The sequence below is a fragment of the Myotis yumanensis genome, unplaced genomic scaffold (assembly GCF_028538775.1).
Source record: "Myotis yumanensis isolate MYYU_CA2020_CCGP unplaced genomic scaffold, mMyoYum1.0.hap1 SCAF_5, whole genome shotgun sequence".
Classification (NCBI taxonomy): domain Eukaryota; kingdom Metazoa; phylum Chordata; class Mammalia; order Chiroptera; family Vespertilionidae; genus Myotis; species Myotis yumanensis.
This window is the reverse complement of record NW_027223756.1, coordinates 48,748,539-48,764,599: the sequence shown is the minus strand read 5'-3', so window position 1 is coordinate 48,764,599 and position 16,061 is coordinate 48,748,539.

Here is a 16,061-nt window from a genome sequence, read left to right as displayed (position 1 = left end):
CACATGTAGATTGAGATAGTAGATTGTCTTTGGAGGTCAGACAGCTTGCATAGCAGGAGGAGGCAGCTTTGTTTTTCTACAGACACTTCTCAGAGCCACTGAAACAGCAACTGGATAAATATAGAAGGATGACGCATGAACTCTGAGTGGATGTGTGCGCGTTAGCATGCATGCACAAACAAGCCTGTGAGCTGGAGACTGCCACGTGGCCCACAACCTCCAGGAATCAACACCGAGGCTCCCATAGCCAGAGAGTCTGAGCAGAATGTGGTGTCATCAAAGAAGCCTGGCAGGAGGGTGAGATGAGGCCGCGAGCACAGTCATGCCCTCGGCTCCTTGGAGCTCTCTCAGAGGTTGCCCTCCAGTCAGGCCAGGCTATATATAACCCTGCTTACTGCAGTGCACATGCGATCTTTCTGAATGAAATACCAGAAATCCTTCCAGACTCTGTGAGAGCATCAGCTAAGTGGCATTTGAAAGCCCTAGAAAATGAGTGGGAAACTGAGCAGGTGTTTTGCTCATTGTGAAAGGCAAACACTGATTTGGAAGGTTTCAAGGTAGGGAACATGGGCCAAACTCAGTACTGCCAATTTTTAATTACCTGCACAATTAGCAGCCTGGCTTAACAAAGCCTATTTTGTCAAGCTCTGTTTTAGAACTAGTGAACTGCAGCAATAGCACTAAACAGATGAACAGTGCAGTGATCATATCCCACTCTCAAAAACCAATGCTCTGCCCACACAATCCTGGAGCAGGCCCTCCCACCACAGATATCTGACACTTCCTTCTTGGCCATGACTAAATTGGCATAAGGGCAGGGATCATGTCTCTATAAGACCATCTGCCCTGTGGTTGATCAATCCATATTAACTAAACTATATTAAATCAATTTGATGTGCATCAACAGTAACTTCTTGGGATAAAAAACTACAAAAACAGAGTCTTCTCTCTTCTTATTACCATTCCTAGTCATGACTGTCATTTGAAATAATTTCAAACCATTTAATGGGAAGGCATACAACACCTAAAGGTTACTAGATGGCATCTCCTTGGGGACAGGATCTCTGTGGGAGACCCAGTATCAGGTGACCATCAGGCCTTGGAATGCTTTGGCACAGGTCCCCTTATAAAAGTTGTATATGCTTCAGTCTGTTTCTCAGGTCAGGCCTAAGAGACTCAGACAGGCCTAAGAGGACTCTGAGGAACAAGGGGGCTCAGAAACAACAGCAGAGGACTTTGCCTCAGGGACTGAGTCAGAGAAGCAGAAACCATAGGCCCAGAGCAGCGCCTGCTCAGCTTTCACAGAGCCTGCAGCCCTTTTATTCCTGAGTCAGACAGGCGTTGGCTGACTCTTCTCCAGAACTAACCCTAGGGCGATCGTGGTGGAAGGAATCTCAGACTCCCCGAAAGAGACCAGGCAACGCACCCCTTAAGCCACGATTCTGATTCCAGCGACTCTCCCATAGGTCGGGCAGTGGGCCAAGTGGTGTTCATCGCAGAGTCACTCAGAAGATCTTGCCCCCAAATATGGACTCAATAACTAATTCCACCATCATAAATATATTTGTGAGAGAAATCCATTGCTTTTTCTTTGAGAGTCATCCACAAACAAGAAATGCTTTATACAAAGAAATGCTTTTCCTTCCCCACCCTTCCCCTACTGATATCTGTGATGTACAAGCTACATATATTAGGTTTCCTTACCAACTGACTACCAGTTAGGTTAGGCCAGAGAGGGCCCTGGCTGGAAGTCAGAGGGCTGGGGAAGGGGAGGAGGAAGGGTATTTCCACTCTTCTCTCTCTGCCTTGGTGGTGTCTCTGGTGGTTTCTTCCATGGTTCCAGCTGCCACCAGGCAGCTCAGCCATGACTCCAGTGTTCTCACGGTGGTCCAGGCTCTCGTCCCCTGGTACCTCCAGCTCCAGCTGTTATGAATCTCTGCCTCATCATCCCCCATTGGTTCTTCAGCTCTTCTACCCGCCCCCCCCCCCCTTTAAAAAAATTTTTTTTTATTGCTTCAGAGAGGAGGGAGCGGGAGAGATTAGAAACATCAATGATGAGAGAGAATCATTGATTGGCTGTGTTCTGCATGCCCCCCACTGGGGATCAAGCACACAACCGGGGCATGTGCCCTTGACTGGAATCGAACCCAGGACCCTTCAGTCTGTAGGCTGAGGCTCTATTCACTGATCCAAAACAGTGAGGGCTCTTCCAACCTTTCTGTAGTGAGTTTCCCTTTTGTGAACTACTTGACTTGGGCTCTATTTTCTTGTCTCAACCCTGACTTATTCAAAGGGTTGGCGTATAAACAATATAAGAGAAATGAATGGTTTATTTCTCTGCACCACCTACAGTGGCATTGAAGTCCTAGGGAGCTAAGGGAAGGACCCTAGGGAAGGAAAGGTAAAGAATTTGCCCACTCTTGTCTACCCCACAAAATACCCCTCTGACTCTGGTGTTGTAGAATTTGCCCCACTCTTGTCTACCCCACAAAATACCCCTCTGACTCTGGTGTTGTGTGGGAAAGCCACAACCCAGCAGCCCTCTTCCGCCATCCTGATGCATCATTCCCAGGCTTTGTACCACAGAGTCTCTGCCCCTGCTGAAATCTGCCTGCCAGCACCCATGCTTGGGAGCTCCCAGGGCAGGCTTCTGCACATCCACCCTTCTCCCCGAACAGCTTCTCTCTTCTCACCTCTGTCTACATGGCCCTTCCTCCTTTGCAGCCCCGCTGAAAGCCTGAAATCTGAGCACCCTGTACTGTTACACGTCTTTCAGCGGGTGACGGATGGGATCTGAGCTTAATGCTCTTGCACTCTTGAGCTTGTTTGTTTTTGCCAGAGACCTTGTAGTTTTCTTTACACACGCTTTCTTATTTGACCCACAGAAGCTTAAGGTCTATATGGTGATGAGACCATGACTGCTATTTCTTTTGCTGCCTTCCCCTGCCCCACGCTCAGCCCCTCCACCTTCCAGCCCTCATCCCCCTGCTATTGTAACATTTAGCACTGTCCAACCATTGATATGCTGCCTAAACAAGTCCCCTCAGCTAGGAAGATAGGTTTATATCTATCTGTCAGGACAGCATGCTTTCTGTGAGAGCAAGGCTGGTCTGAAGCATGTCAGATCTGTTCTCTCATGGACAGACCCTCCCCGCTCCCCCCTGCCCCACCTCCCAGTAGAGTGCAGTTTCCAGGCATGAGGTTTGCACAGTCCTTACTTTTATTTCTCCCTGGGCCTTGCATGTTTCAACACTTCATTTGCAATGCAGCTGTTTTTATCCCAGCCCAAACCTCCTGAAGGGGATTCTTGCTGATGGCCTCTGTGGCAGAGACGAGCTCCTGCCTGAAGAGATAAATTATTTATGGTGAGTGGTGCCCTAATGGATTGTGTGATCAATAATGCTTATAATAGCACAGCACGGACAAATCACAGAAGGGCTCCAACGCGCATCTACATCATTCTGAGAAGACGGGGTCCACCAGATAGCAAGAGGAGAAAAGGGGTACTCGTGACGTCAACCTCAAGTGGTTCTGAATGAGGAGGAAAGTGCAGTATTATTTTCTTCTTTTTTTTTAATTTAAAGGGACAGGTCAGCTCTTAGTCATGAAGATGACTGCACCAAAACGCCACTTAGCAAAGACCAACCTCACTGCTCTAATTTAGCCATGAGCCTCCCCATGTTTCCGAGTTTCCCAGAGGCTCTGCCTAGAACAAGCCTAATTTCTCCTGGTGTTGGTATATGGCAGGCCTGCAAGTAATAAAGACATTAGTATCTGTTGCTTAGAGTATTAATTGCTTCACTGCAGCACGGAGCTTCAGTTCCTAGGCAACAGCCAGTATCTCAGCAGACCTCCGTGCAGACGTATGGTCCCAGGTTTAAACTTTCTCGAGACTCTGCTCTTGTTTGCCTGCTGGAAAGCTCCACTGGGCTCTCCGGCTGGAATTTCATATTCATCATGTCCCAAACCAGTGGCATTATCTCGGCATCTCTCTCCCCACTTCCTGCCTGCTACCTTATTGCTCATTGTACCCCCATCCCTGTTTTTCCTCTTTACCTACTGTTATCAATGGCACATCTTGTGGCTCACCATGCCAGGGTGCCAAACTCTTCCCTTTCAAGGCCCAACTTAGGTGTCGCTCCCCCTCTGAGGCCTCCTCTCAAATCTGAACCCCCATGCTGCTTGGATTTCCTCATACCACTCACCACAGCCTAGCTAATGTTCTGCATTTTGAACATGTGTCATCTCCCAAACTATATGAGCCCCTTTAGGTTATGGGCCACTTCTTTATCATCTTTGAATGTCCCAGAGAGACAAAAATAACCATGGTAGACTGGCAGAGTTTGTAGAATAAATGAGTGAATGAACAGATTCACAGGCAGGCAGTGGAGGTGGCACAGGCAATGTTTGTTTTCTTTCTCACCCACATCCCTAAAGTGTGCAACAGAGGAGAGTGGGGAGGGATTAAGCCACATCTGAGGAATTCTGGGTGAAAGGTCCCCAAACTCTGTGTCACTAGACTGAGTCCCACCTCCCCTTTCCTGGGTTCCCATAGGTATTTCTGAAGATAGTAAGAGTTCCTGGTATCGTCCCCATAGCTCCTGCTGACCTCAGGAACTAACTCAGGAGACAATCCTGTAGAAAGGAGAGGGCAACCTGGCTCTTCTGGGCTGGTTTGGGTATGGAGAAGCTATAAACACCTTCCCAAGGCTCCAGAAAGCTCCAAAGGAAAGACACAGGTCAGCATCCAACCACAAGCACTGGAAAGTCCCGAGGGTGACCACAGTCACTTCTCTAGTCACTCATGTGCTCGAATAACCAAGCGAGGTTGGTGGCAGGACTTGACTCACACAGGCTTTGTGTCATCTTTCTGAATTGATGGGGTTGTTTTGATGTACAAAGAAAGACCAAATGATGTTTCCATAAAATGTGTATAAGTGCCTAGCCCATGGTAGGGCACTTAATAAATGGTCATTTCTTTCTGTCGTCCCCTTCCATGGGTGCAATCCAAGATGCATGCCTGGGTTTAATTCTCTAAAGAAAGCTGTCCTTCAAGCTCTAGGAAAGGGACAGTAACAGATTTGCAGGCAGCTTCCCAGGTGAGGTTTCAGTCCCCACATCACGGTGAGTTCCTCCATGTGGCAGAATCTATCCTGGTTACTAGACACTCTAAGGCTCCATTGTTGCTGTGAGAACTTTAATTTTGTATTTTCTCACTTGGGTGCAATTAAGTTTTCAAACATAAAATTGAGCTAAGGTCATCTTTGAGCATTTCATTTACATTTTCTTATAAAGGAAACCGCCCTTGAATATATTTGGCTGTGTGATTGCGCAGTGAGATAAGGACACATTTAAATATTCATCTGGGTAACTGCATCTACAGTCTGCTTTCATTACTGGCCTCCAGCACTCTCCTGGATAGGAACACCCACCTTGATAATGTCTCTTGATATTCACGCTGGCTCTTGTGAATGACATAGCCTTGCTTAGCTTATTTATTTCCCCTTCTAATCTTGCAAACCACCTGATTATCATTGAGGCTGCTATCTATTCTAGAGACACTGTTCAGGATGACTTCAGGACTAGAAATTGCAGCTGGCTCCTTTTTAGTGCATTTTACCTAAGAATTTTACATATGAATGGGAATGGAGAAATGACAACTTTTGGATAGGCAACTAACTCTACACAGTCTTACATTGTACATTTTGCCCATTCCAAAAATCGAATCTATCATTCCTAATTATTCAATTTCTTCAATTCTTTAAAAACTAGAACCCCAAAGCACTTTGTTTCCTCGATACCTTTTGGCAACACAATTCTTCTTTTCTGTGTAGCTTATCCCTGGTCTATAGTAGTCTTCAACAATTAAGTCATTGATGAAGGCATGAAAGAATAAAAAAAAAATGAAATGACAAAGACTCCCTTGACCTTCTGTGGTTAGGAGGTGCAATGACCTTGTCTCATGGTTTTGTAATCTGAAAAAGAGCTGATGCAAACCATGACTTGAGATATGTTCCTTGTGCTTTGGGGAATTAGGGTTCTTTTTTGGAGACATACGTCCTCAGAAGAAGAGTGATTATACAACTCCATGGCAGCGTACAGGAAAATATATCAGAATTCAGCAGAAACTGTAACTTCACAGTTGAGACCTAGGCTCTCATGTGATTGTCTAAACCAGGCAGGATTGGGCAAAGGTCACACCAGAGGGAAGTCCTCAGGACCCCGACCTCCTTTCAGCAGGAGATGGTGTTGGTGACACAGTTCTGGGAGGCACTCAGATTCTCTCTGAAGCCAACATCTGGCACAACTGCCTTCTCTGAGGAAAGCTATGATTAAGACCTTGACCGTCTCTGGTAAATGAAAGGGTTTTGAGATTGTATGTAGCAGTGAAGCGTTGGTTGGATTGAATATTTGTGAAGCCTATGAGTACAGCAGTGTCAGAGGGAAGATGCCTTCAAATTTTATATATTCCACCCTCCCCCAAATTCTTAGAGATCAATTGGAGATGAATTATGCTTTAGCTGAAAGGCTCTAGAAAGGAAAATTCAATACCGGACTGTTTTAGAACTTATTCAAAGTAAAAAGGAAAGAACAACAGAGTTCTTTCTACTGTACATCCTCCTTCAGATCCACTCATCCTCCTCACCTACAACTTTACCTGTGCTCTTGTCGGAAAAACCCAGGTTAGTTCTCCATCATTCTCCACCCCTGATTCCACTCTTGGGTGACAACTGCCTTTCTCCTGGACCATAACCTAAATACCCTTGCTGTTTGGCTTATTGCAGAAATGTCCCTTCCTCAGGCCCATGTCCTGAGGCATGTATAATGGAAGAAGATGGCTGCCTACACCAACCAGCTCCTCAGGCTTGATCCATTGATAAAAATGTCACCACCATGAAGGAGGTGCCAGTCCTCTGTCTGGAGGTGGTGGCTCATTCCAGAAGAAGGCTGCCTTGCCTAAACACACAGTGTGTTTGAGGACAGGAGGTGAAGACTATTTCATCTGAAAACACCAAGTTAATTCATTTCCTTAAAGCTATTTATTTAGAGGCTAAAGAGCAAAAGCAGAATTCCCACTAGCACTGTTGACATTTTCTGCTCAGAATGATTCCCTTTCAGTCAACAAAGTGAGTGCTTTTCAGGGTCTGGGGGTTGGCCTGAACAGCACAAGAGAGACCAAAGTACCTTCCATTAGACCCCTCCCAGCACAGACAGTCCCCCATCCACACGCTCAGCAGGTCTTAGTCCCTTGCCCACCCCACAGACCCCACACAGCTACCCGGTTTCTCTCCAGTGCCGTTCTGAGCCTCTGCCAGCTTCCAGCGGGGAGGCCGACATTCATTAGTGCGGATTGTTCGTGTGCTGTGCTTTCCGAGCACCTGGAGGAGGAACCCAGCTCTGACTGCTGTCGCCTCTGCCTTCTAAGAAACCTGTACAGTGCCAGCCAGTGTGCAGAGATAGGCTCTAACCTTGCCTGCCCACCTTCCCAAGGAGAGTGGATGGAGATGAGGAAGGGGGAGTGGGAGAAACGGAGGGAGATCAGACAGAAGTATTCTGCCTCTCTGACTCTCCAACTCTCTTTATATCTGAAACAATTCTGGTGCTCTGCTAACAAAGCTTTAGTCACTGGGAGCCTTATGCATTCAGACAGTTTTGCTCACAAATATGGCAGAGAAGCTGCGAGGTGCTCACCACCCCTGTTACCTATTTTCCTGAACCCACTGCTAGATGACATTACCCAGCCTCTTCAATTAAATGGAGCTATGTGACTGGGTTCCAGACAGTGAAAGATGAGAGGAAGTGATGGGTATTACCTGTAAGGCAGGACCATAGGACCTCATGCACGAGCCTGCATGCTCTCTCATCCCCGTTAGCAGGCTCAGTGTCCCCAGGGTGAACTTGGGAGCCACGCATTATAGGCAGAGGCTAGGTCCCCAGATGACTGTGGAGAACAATGAACCATGAAGTGAGTGGAAAATAACCTTGTGTTAATCCATGGAGACTTTGGGGTTGTTGTTGCAGCAGCTGGCCTTACTTGCCCTGACTAATACAACCATCTTCTTCCACACCAGTCCCAAAATGGTGTGGCTGCTGTTCTTTGTGTTTTTTTTTTTTTTAAATATTAGAAATAAAGTCTCCAAATTTATAGATATTTTAAAAAGCAAATGACATAACAATTCTAAAGGGGGTGTTCAAATTCTTTAGTGTTAGAATTCATTTGTTTCTAGGACTGCTCAAAGAAAGTAAATTTCATGGTAAAGCTTTGATATTTCTAGTTCAATCACAGATTTAAGCTATAGTAATATTGATAGATAGTCTGACTAGTATTCTTTTTTTTTTTTTTTTTTTTTTTCTGGTAATTTTTTTTTTTTTTTTTTAATTTTTCGCTTAAAGTATTACAAAGGGTATTACATAAGTATCCTTTCCCCCCCCCCCCTTGACAAACCCCTACCCTCCCTTACCCCCCAGTGTCTTATGTCCATTAGTTATGCTTATATGCATGCATACAAGTCCTTCGGTTGATCTCTTACTCCCCTCCCTCCTGTCCCCCAACTCTCTCTGGCCTTCCCACTGCAGTTTGACAATCAGTTTGAGGCAGCTCTGCCTCTGTATCTATTATTGTTCAAAAGTTTGTAATGGTCTTTATTATCCATGAATGAGTGAGATCATGTGGTATTTTTCCTTCATTGACTGGCTTGTTTCACTTAGCATAATGCTCTCCAGTTCCATCCATGATGTTGCAAATGGTAGGAGTTCCTTCTTTTTAACAGCAGCATAGTATTCCATCGTGTAGATGTACCACAGCTTTCTAATCCATTCATCTACTGATGGGCACTTAGGCTGTTTCCAGATCTTAGCTATGGTGAATTGTGCTGCTATGAACATCTGGGTGCATATATCCTTTCTGATTGGTGTTTCTGGTTTCTTGGGATATATTCCTAGGAGTGGGATCACAGGGTCAAATGGGAGTTCCATTTCCAATTTTTTGAGGAACCTCCATACTGCCTTCCATAGTGGCTGCACCAGTCTGCATTCCCACCAGCAGTGCACAAGTGTTCCTTTTTCTCCACATCCTCTCCAGCACTTGTCGTTTGTTGATTTGTTGATGATGGCCATTCTGACAGGTGTGAGATGGTACCTCATTGTTGTTTTGATTTGCATCTCTCGGATGATTAGTGACTTTGAGCATGTTTTCATATGTCTCTTGGCTTTCTGAATGTCCTCTTTTGAAAGGTGTCTATTTAGATCCTTTGCCCATTTTTTGATTGGATTGTTTATCTTCTTTTTGTTAAGTTGTATGAGTTCCCTATAAATTTTGGAGATTAAGCCCTTATCAGATATGACGTTGGCAAATATGTTTTCCCACGAGGTGGGTTTTCTTGTTGTTTTGTTGATGGTTTCTTTTGCTGTGCAGAAGCTTTTTATTTTGATGTAGTCCCATTTGTTCAGTTTCTCTTTAGTTTCAACTGCTCTAGGAGCTGTATCAGTGAAGAAATTGTTTTGGCATATGTCTGAGATTTTGCTGCCTTTGTATTCTTCTAGAATTTTTATGGTTTCCTGTCGTACATTTAAGTCCTTTATCCATTTTGAGTTTATTCTTGTGTATGGTGTAAGTTGGTGGTCTAGTTTCATTTTCTTGCATATGTCTGTCCAATTTTCCCAACACCATTTATTGAAGAGACTATCTTGGCTCCATTGTATGTTCATGCCTCCTTTGTCAAAAATTAATTGAGCATATTGGTTCGGGCTAATTTCTGGACTCTCTATTCTATTCCACTGATCTATATGCCTGTTCTTGTGCCAGTACCAGGCAGTTTTGAGAACAGTGGCTTTGTAATACAGCTTGATATCTGGCATTGAGATCCCACCTACTTTGTTCTTTCTCAGGATCGTTGCAGCTATTCGGGGTCTTTTTTTATTCCAGATGAATTTTTGGAGAGTTCGTTCTAGATCTGTGAAGAAGGCCATTGGTATTTTAATGGGAAGTGCGTTGAATGTATAGATTGCTTTGGGTAGTATGGACATTTTAATGATGTTGATTCTACCAATCCAAGAACATGGTATGTTCTTCCATCTGTTTATGTCTTCCTCTATCTCTTTTTTCAACGTCCTGTAGTTTTCTGAGTAGAGGTTTTTAACCTCTTTAGTTAAGTTTATTCCTAGGTATCTTAATTTTTTTGGTGCGATGGTAAATGGGATTGTTTTTCTGATCTCCCTTTCTGAAAGTTCACTATTGGTGTATAGAAATGCCTCAGATTTCTTGGGGTTAATTTTGTATCCTGCTACATTGCCAAATTCATGTATTAAGTCTAGTAGCTTTTTGATGGAGTCTCTAGGGTTTTGTATGTATAATATCATGTCATCTGCAAATAAGGACAGTTTTACTTCCTCTTTTCCAATTTGGATGCCTTTTATTCCTTCTTCTTGCCGAATTGCAATGGCTAATACTTCCAGTACTATGTTGAACAGGAGTGGTGAGAGTGGGCATCCCTGTCTTGTTCCTGTTCTTAGGGGAAATGGTGTTAGTTTTTGTCCATTGAGTATGATGTTGGCTGTGGGCCTGTCATATATGGCTTTTATTATGTTGAGGTATGATCCTTCTATTCCCACCTTTCTGAGAGTTTTTATCAAAAATGGGTGTTGGATTTTGTCAAATGCTTTTTCTGCATCAATTGATATGACCATGTGGTTTTTTTCTTTCAATTTGTTTATGTGATGTATCACATTTATTGATTTACGGATGTTGTACCATCCTTGCATCTCTGGGATGAATCCTACTTGGTCATGGTGTATGATCCTTCTGATGTACTGCTGGATCCGATTTGCTAAGATTTTGTTGAGGATTTTGGCATCTATGTTCATGAGGGATATTGGCCTGTAATTCTCTTTCATTGTGATGTCTTTACCTGGTTTTGGTATTAGGGTGATGCTGGCTTCATAGAATGAGCTTGGAAGCGTTCCTTCCTCTTGAATTTTTTGTAGTAGTCTGAGGAGGGTAGGTTTTAGTTCTTCCTTGAATGTTTGGTAGAACTCCCCTGTGAAGCCGTCTGGCCCTGGGCTTTTGTTTGCTGGAAGCTTTCTGATGACTGCTTCAATTTCTTCCATAGTTATTGGCCTATTGAGGTTTTTAGATTCTTCCTGATTGAGTTTTGGAATGTTGTATTTTTCTAGGAATTTGTCCATTTCCTCCAGGTTGTCCAGTTTGTTGGAGTAGAGTTGCTCGTAGTATTGTTTAACAATCATTTGTATTTCTGTGGGGTCTGTTGTTATTTCGCCTCTATCATTTCTGATTTGGTTTATTTGGGACCTCTCTCTTTGCTTCTTGGTGAGCCTGGCTAGGGGTTTGTCAATCTTGTTTATCCTTTCAAAGAACCAGCTCTTGGTTTCATTGATTTTCTGTATTGTTTTTTTGGTCTCTATTTCATTGATTTCTGCTCTAATCTTTATTATCTCCTTCCTTCTGCTCACTCTGGGGTTTTCTTGTTGCTCTCTTTCTAATTCTTTGAGTTGTAGAGTTAGATGATTGACTACCATTTTTTCTTGTTTTTTGAGATAGGCCTGTAGAGCTATAAACTTTCCTCTCAGGACTGCTTTCATTGTGTCCCAGAGGTTTTGGATTGTTGTGTTTTCATTGTCATTAGTGTCCAGGATGTTTTTAATTTCTTCTTTGATGTCATCGGTAACCCAATCAATATTTAATAACATGCTATTCAGCTTCCAAGTGTTTGAGTATTTTGGGTTGGTTTTATTGTAGTTTATTTCTAACATTATGCCATCGTGGTCTGAGAAGAAGCTTTTTATGATTTCAATCTTCTTGAATTTGTGGAGACTTTGCTTGTGACCCAATATGTGGTCTATTTTTGAATATGTCCCATGAGCACCTGAGAGGAATGTATATTCCGCAGCTGTGGGGTGAAGTGTTCTGAAGATGTCAATTAAGTCCATCTGATCTAGTGAGTCATTTAGGATTGCTGTTTCTTTGCTGAGTTTTTGTCTAGTGGATTTATCCAGTGATGTCAGTGGTGTATTAAAGTCCCCTACTATGATTGTATTGTTGTCGATCTCTCCCCTGATATCTTCCAGAAGTTTTCTTATGTATGTGGGTGCTCCTGCATTGGGTGCATATATGTTTACCAGGGTTATATCTTCTTGTTGTATTGATCCCTTTAGTATTATGAAGTGGCCTTCCTTATCTCTGGTTATGGCCTTCACTTTGAGATGTATTTTGTCAGATATAAGTATTGCTACCCCAGCTTTCTTTTCCTTTCCATTTGCGTGAAAGATATTTTTCCATCCCTTCACTTTCAGTCTGTGTGAGTCCCTTCTAATGAGGTGGGTCTCTTGTAGACAGCAGATGTATGGGTCATGTTTTTTTATCCATTCAGCCACTCGATGTCTTTTGGTTGGAGCATTTAGTCCATTTACATTTAAAGTTATTATTGAAAGGTATTTGTTTGTAGCCATTTCTTTTTTGTGTGTGTGTATGTGGCTGTTTTCTTTCTGAGCTTGATATTTCTTCTTTTTACACCAGTCCCTTTAGCATTTCTTGCATGGCTGGCTTGGTGGTGATAAACTCCCTTAGCCCTTTTTTGTCTGTGAAGCTTCTTATTTCCCCTTCAATTTTGAATGATAGCCTTGCTGGATAGAGTATTCTTGGATTCAGTCCTTTGCTTTGCATCACTTTGTAGATTTCCGTCCATTCTTTTCTGGCCTGATGTGTTTCTGTTGAGAAATCATTTGATAATCTAATGGGAGATCCCTTGTATGTTACTTTCCGTCTCTCTCTTGCAGCCTGTAAGATTCTCTCTTTATCCTGAACATTTGCCATGGTAATTATGATGTGTCTTGGTGTGGGTCTTTTCGGGTTCACCTTGTTTGGAACTCTCTGGGCTTGTGTGACTTTTTTCTTCCCCACCTCAGGGAAGTTTTCTGATATTATTTCTTCGAATAGGTTTTCTAATCCATGTTCGTCTTTCTGTTGCTCTGGCACCCCTATTATTCGTATGTTGTTTCGTTTCATGTTGTCCCAAAGCTCCCTTAGGCTCTCCTCCTGTCTTTTAATTTTTTTCTCCATTTGCCGTACAGTTTGAGTGTGTTTTGCTTCCTTGTCTTCTAATTCACTAATTCGGTCCTCCGCTTCTCCCAGTCTACTGTTGATACTTTCAATGGAGTTTTTTATTGAAGCTATGTCACTCTTCATTTCTTCTTGGGACTTACTTAAGTTGTTGATTTTTTCATCTGTTTCTTCTAGCTTCTTGCATAAGTAGTTGAGTTTTTCATCTGTTTCTTCTTGCTTCTTGAACATGTGGTGCATGTACTCTAGGAACCTTATTCTGAATTCTTTTTCCGTCATGTTGCATATCTCTGTCTCACTTAGCTGCTTTTCTGGGGAGTCCTCCTTTTCTTTCCTTTGGGGGTTTCTTTGCCTACCCATGTTTGATCTCGCTGACATATGTAGATGTTGAGATGTTCAGTGGCTGCTCCCTGGGTGGCAGGGGCTCCTTGGGTTGTGGTTGCTGCTCAGATGGTTGCGGTAACAGCTGCTTTCCAGTTGGCAGCAGCTCCTCTGGTGGGTGTTGTTCACAGCTGTGTTGGCTCTTCTGGCTGGTAGGGGGAGGCTTCAAGTACAGTTGCTGTTCCACAGACAGAGGGTGTGGTGATCAGGAGGCTGTGGTGATCAGGAGGCTGCGGTGCTCAGGGGGCTGCTGTTGCTTGGATCTGCGGTCTGGGAAACGCTCCTCTCTTATGGGCACTGCATGGTCCGGTCAGTTCCTCAGGATGCCCCCTTTAGTCTCAGTTCTCCGCAATCACAAAATCCAAATCTCAAATCTCCTGGCGCCAGCAAACCCGCGGAACTCCTTACCCTGGTCAGGGTCTGTGTCTGTCCCAAGAGACGCGGCTGTCTGCCATGCGGTCTCCCTCCGACCCTCTGGGCTCAGGTCTGGCAAACTTTCCTGCCCAGATCCCTGGTTTTTAACCTTTCCAGGGGAGGTCTGCCCTTCCAGGCTGCAAGCCGTCTCACCAGCTGAGTAAATTTGCCAATTCGGGGTGGGTGTTATTAGTTTCAGCTGCTTACTCCGTTTGCTCCGGGACAAGACCTGGGACGCGTCTGCCTATATCGCCGCCATCTTCCAACCCTAGTCTGACTAGTATTCTATTTAGCTTCTAACTTTAAGAAATTCCCACTGGCAGCTGAAGAGTCCTAATTCTTTGAGAGAGGGAAAAAAAGAAAAAAGAAAGTTTGGGGGTCATTATAAACTCACTTTTCCACCCCCCCTTATAAATTCATATCACTACTGAGTTGGTATTTAGCCTTACATTTATGTGTGTGAGTTTCTTGCAGACAAGGCCTAAACTTTACAATACTTTATATATCTCATAATAAAATAGTAAGCACAGTATTTGACAGTTTGGTGGATATTTTAAAATAAAATCAACCTTTGCCCATCTTTTTCTTGCATCCTTGGATCATCCCTCTATTTAGTCATTTGCATTTGGGGCCTCAGGAAAAGTTTAAGAGCAGATATTAGAGAAAAGAGGAATAACGGGTTAGCCACGGGGAGGAAGGGAGTTAAAGGAAAGTCCCCAGAACTTAGAGGCTGGCAGGTACCTGAGAGACGTTCCTGCGCCCCCTTCAGGAGTTCACCAGGTGCAGGACTGGGCAGGAAAGACAGGTGCCCTCCTTACCCACCTTGGTTGGTTCTGCCTCGAAAAGGAAGTGACCTGCATCCAGGTTCCCAGCCAGAGCCCAGGAAGCAACACAATCCCACAACAGGCCCCGGCATGATGTTGAATTTATAAAAGTGGCAAAGAAATGGAGAAAGATTTTGGACAGCCTCTTGGAGATTTCTGAGGCCCGGAATTGTGTGGCAGAAACAGTTAGTATATGCCGAAGAGGTGCTGGAAGGAGCTGAGAGAGGGCTTGGATGTGCCTCGTGGTCAGGAATAAGGTGAGTCAGCAGCCACCTGGGGAACCAATAACCGAAGACCAGATGGCAAGGTGGACACCTCGGGGGAGGCCAGCATGGATGGCGGATGATCCCGAGGACCAGATGTCCTCTCCCAGTACCTGGCACCGTGTAAGCCTCCAGAATGTAGAGGAACCCAGGGAAAGGTGGGAGGGGAGAAGCCAAATTAATTGAAATTAAATTCCTGCAACCCCAGAGGAATGGAGGCTTAAAACAGAAAAAAGACAAACAAAGAATTACATTTCTGCCTACCCGAATATGTGGAAGGGAACGGATACCTCTTCCATGTGATCCAAGAAACAGGGGTTTTTATTAACTTCAAATGAAAGGCAAAGGGATGTAACTAGTATCATGATCTCAGGAGCAATGAAAACCCCACTTTCTCCCTCACCTCTGTGTTAATGTGTGAATTTCCACCAGTATAACATGCCCCCTCTCCCTTAGACTTAAGATTTTCCCCTTAAAATACACATGCTGTTGAGGGGTGTTACCTTATTAATCATTTATTCCTTAATGTGAACCAGCTCATTGTATGTTTTTCTGATAGCAGGGTACCAGCGAAGAATATTTTCTGGGTAAGAGGAGGAGGGAGAACGAGGGTGAGGGATGGAGAGAAAGGAAGGCATGGAGGACAGCAGAGAATAAATGAATCAAGGGACAAAATAATGTGCCAAAAAAAAAGCGTGTGGTACCCCTCGAATGCAAGCTCTGCCTACCTCATGCTTTGGGATAGGAGCAGCGGTAGGACAGAGCTAGCTCTGTGTTATAGAAAACTGCCCTGCTACTCCTCGAGGAGGTGCCGCACGCTGTGTGTTTCATTTCTAAGTGCTGCGGTGCCCAACATCATCACCACCCCTCCCGCCCTCTGCGAATCTCACACAACCTGACAGACTAAGGAATTCATGGAGCCCGACAGTACACCTGCAAGGCAGTGCCCATTACATCAATTAAGCACCGATAAACATTATTTCAGTAGAGAGATGGTGCGCCTAACAGGCCCCAAATGCGATTCAGAAGAGGCCCAGGGCTCGTGAAACCATGGCTGTCTCTTGAGGGGTTAAACCAGCCTTTCGTGTGACGAGGCTGCAGCAG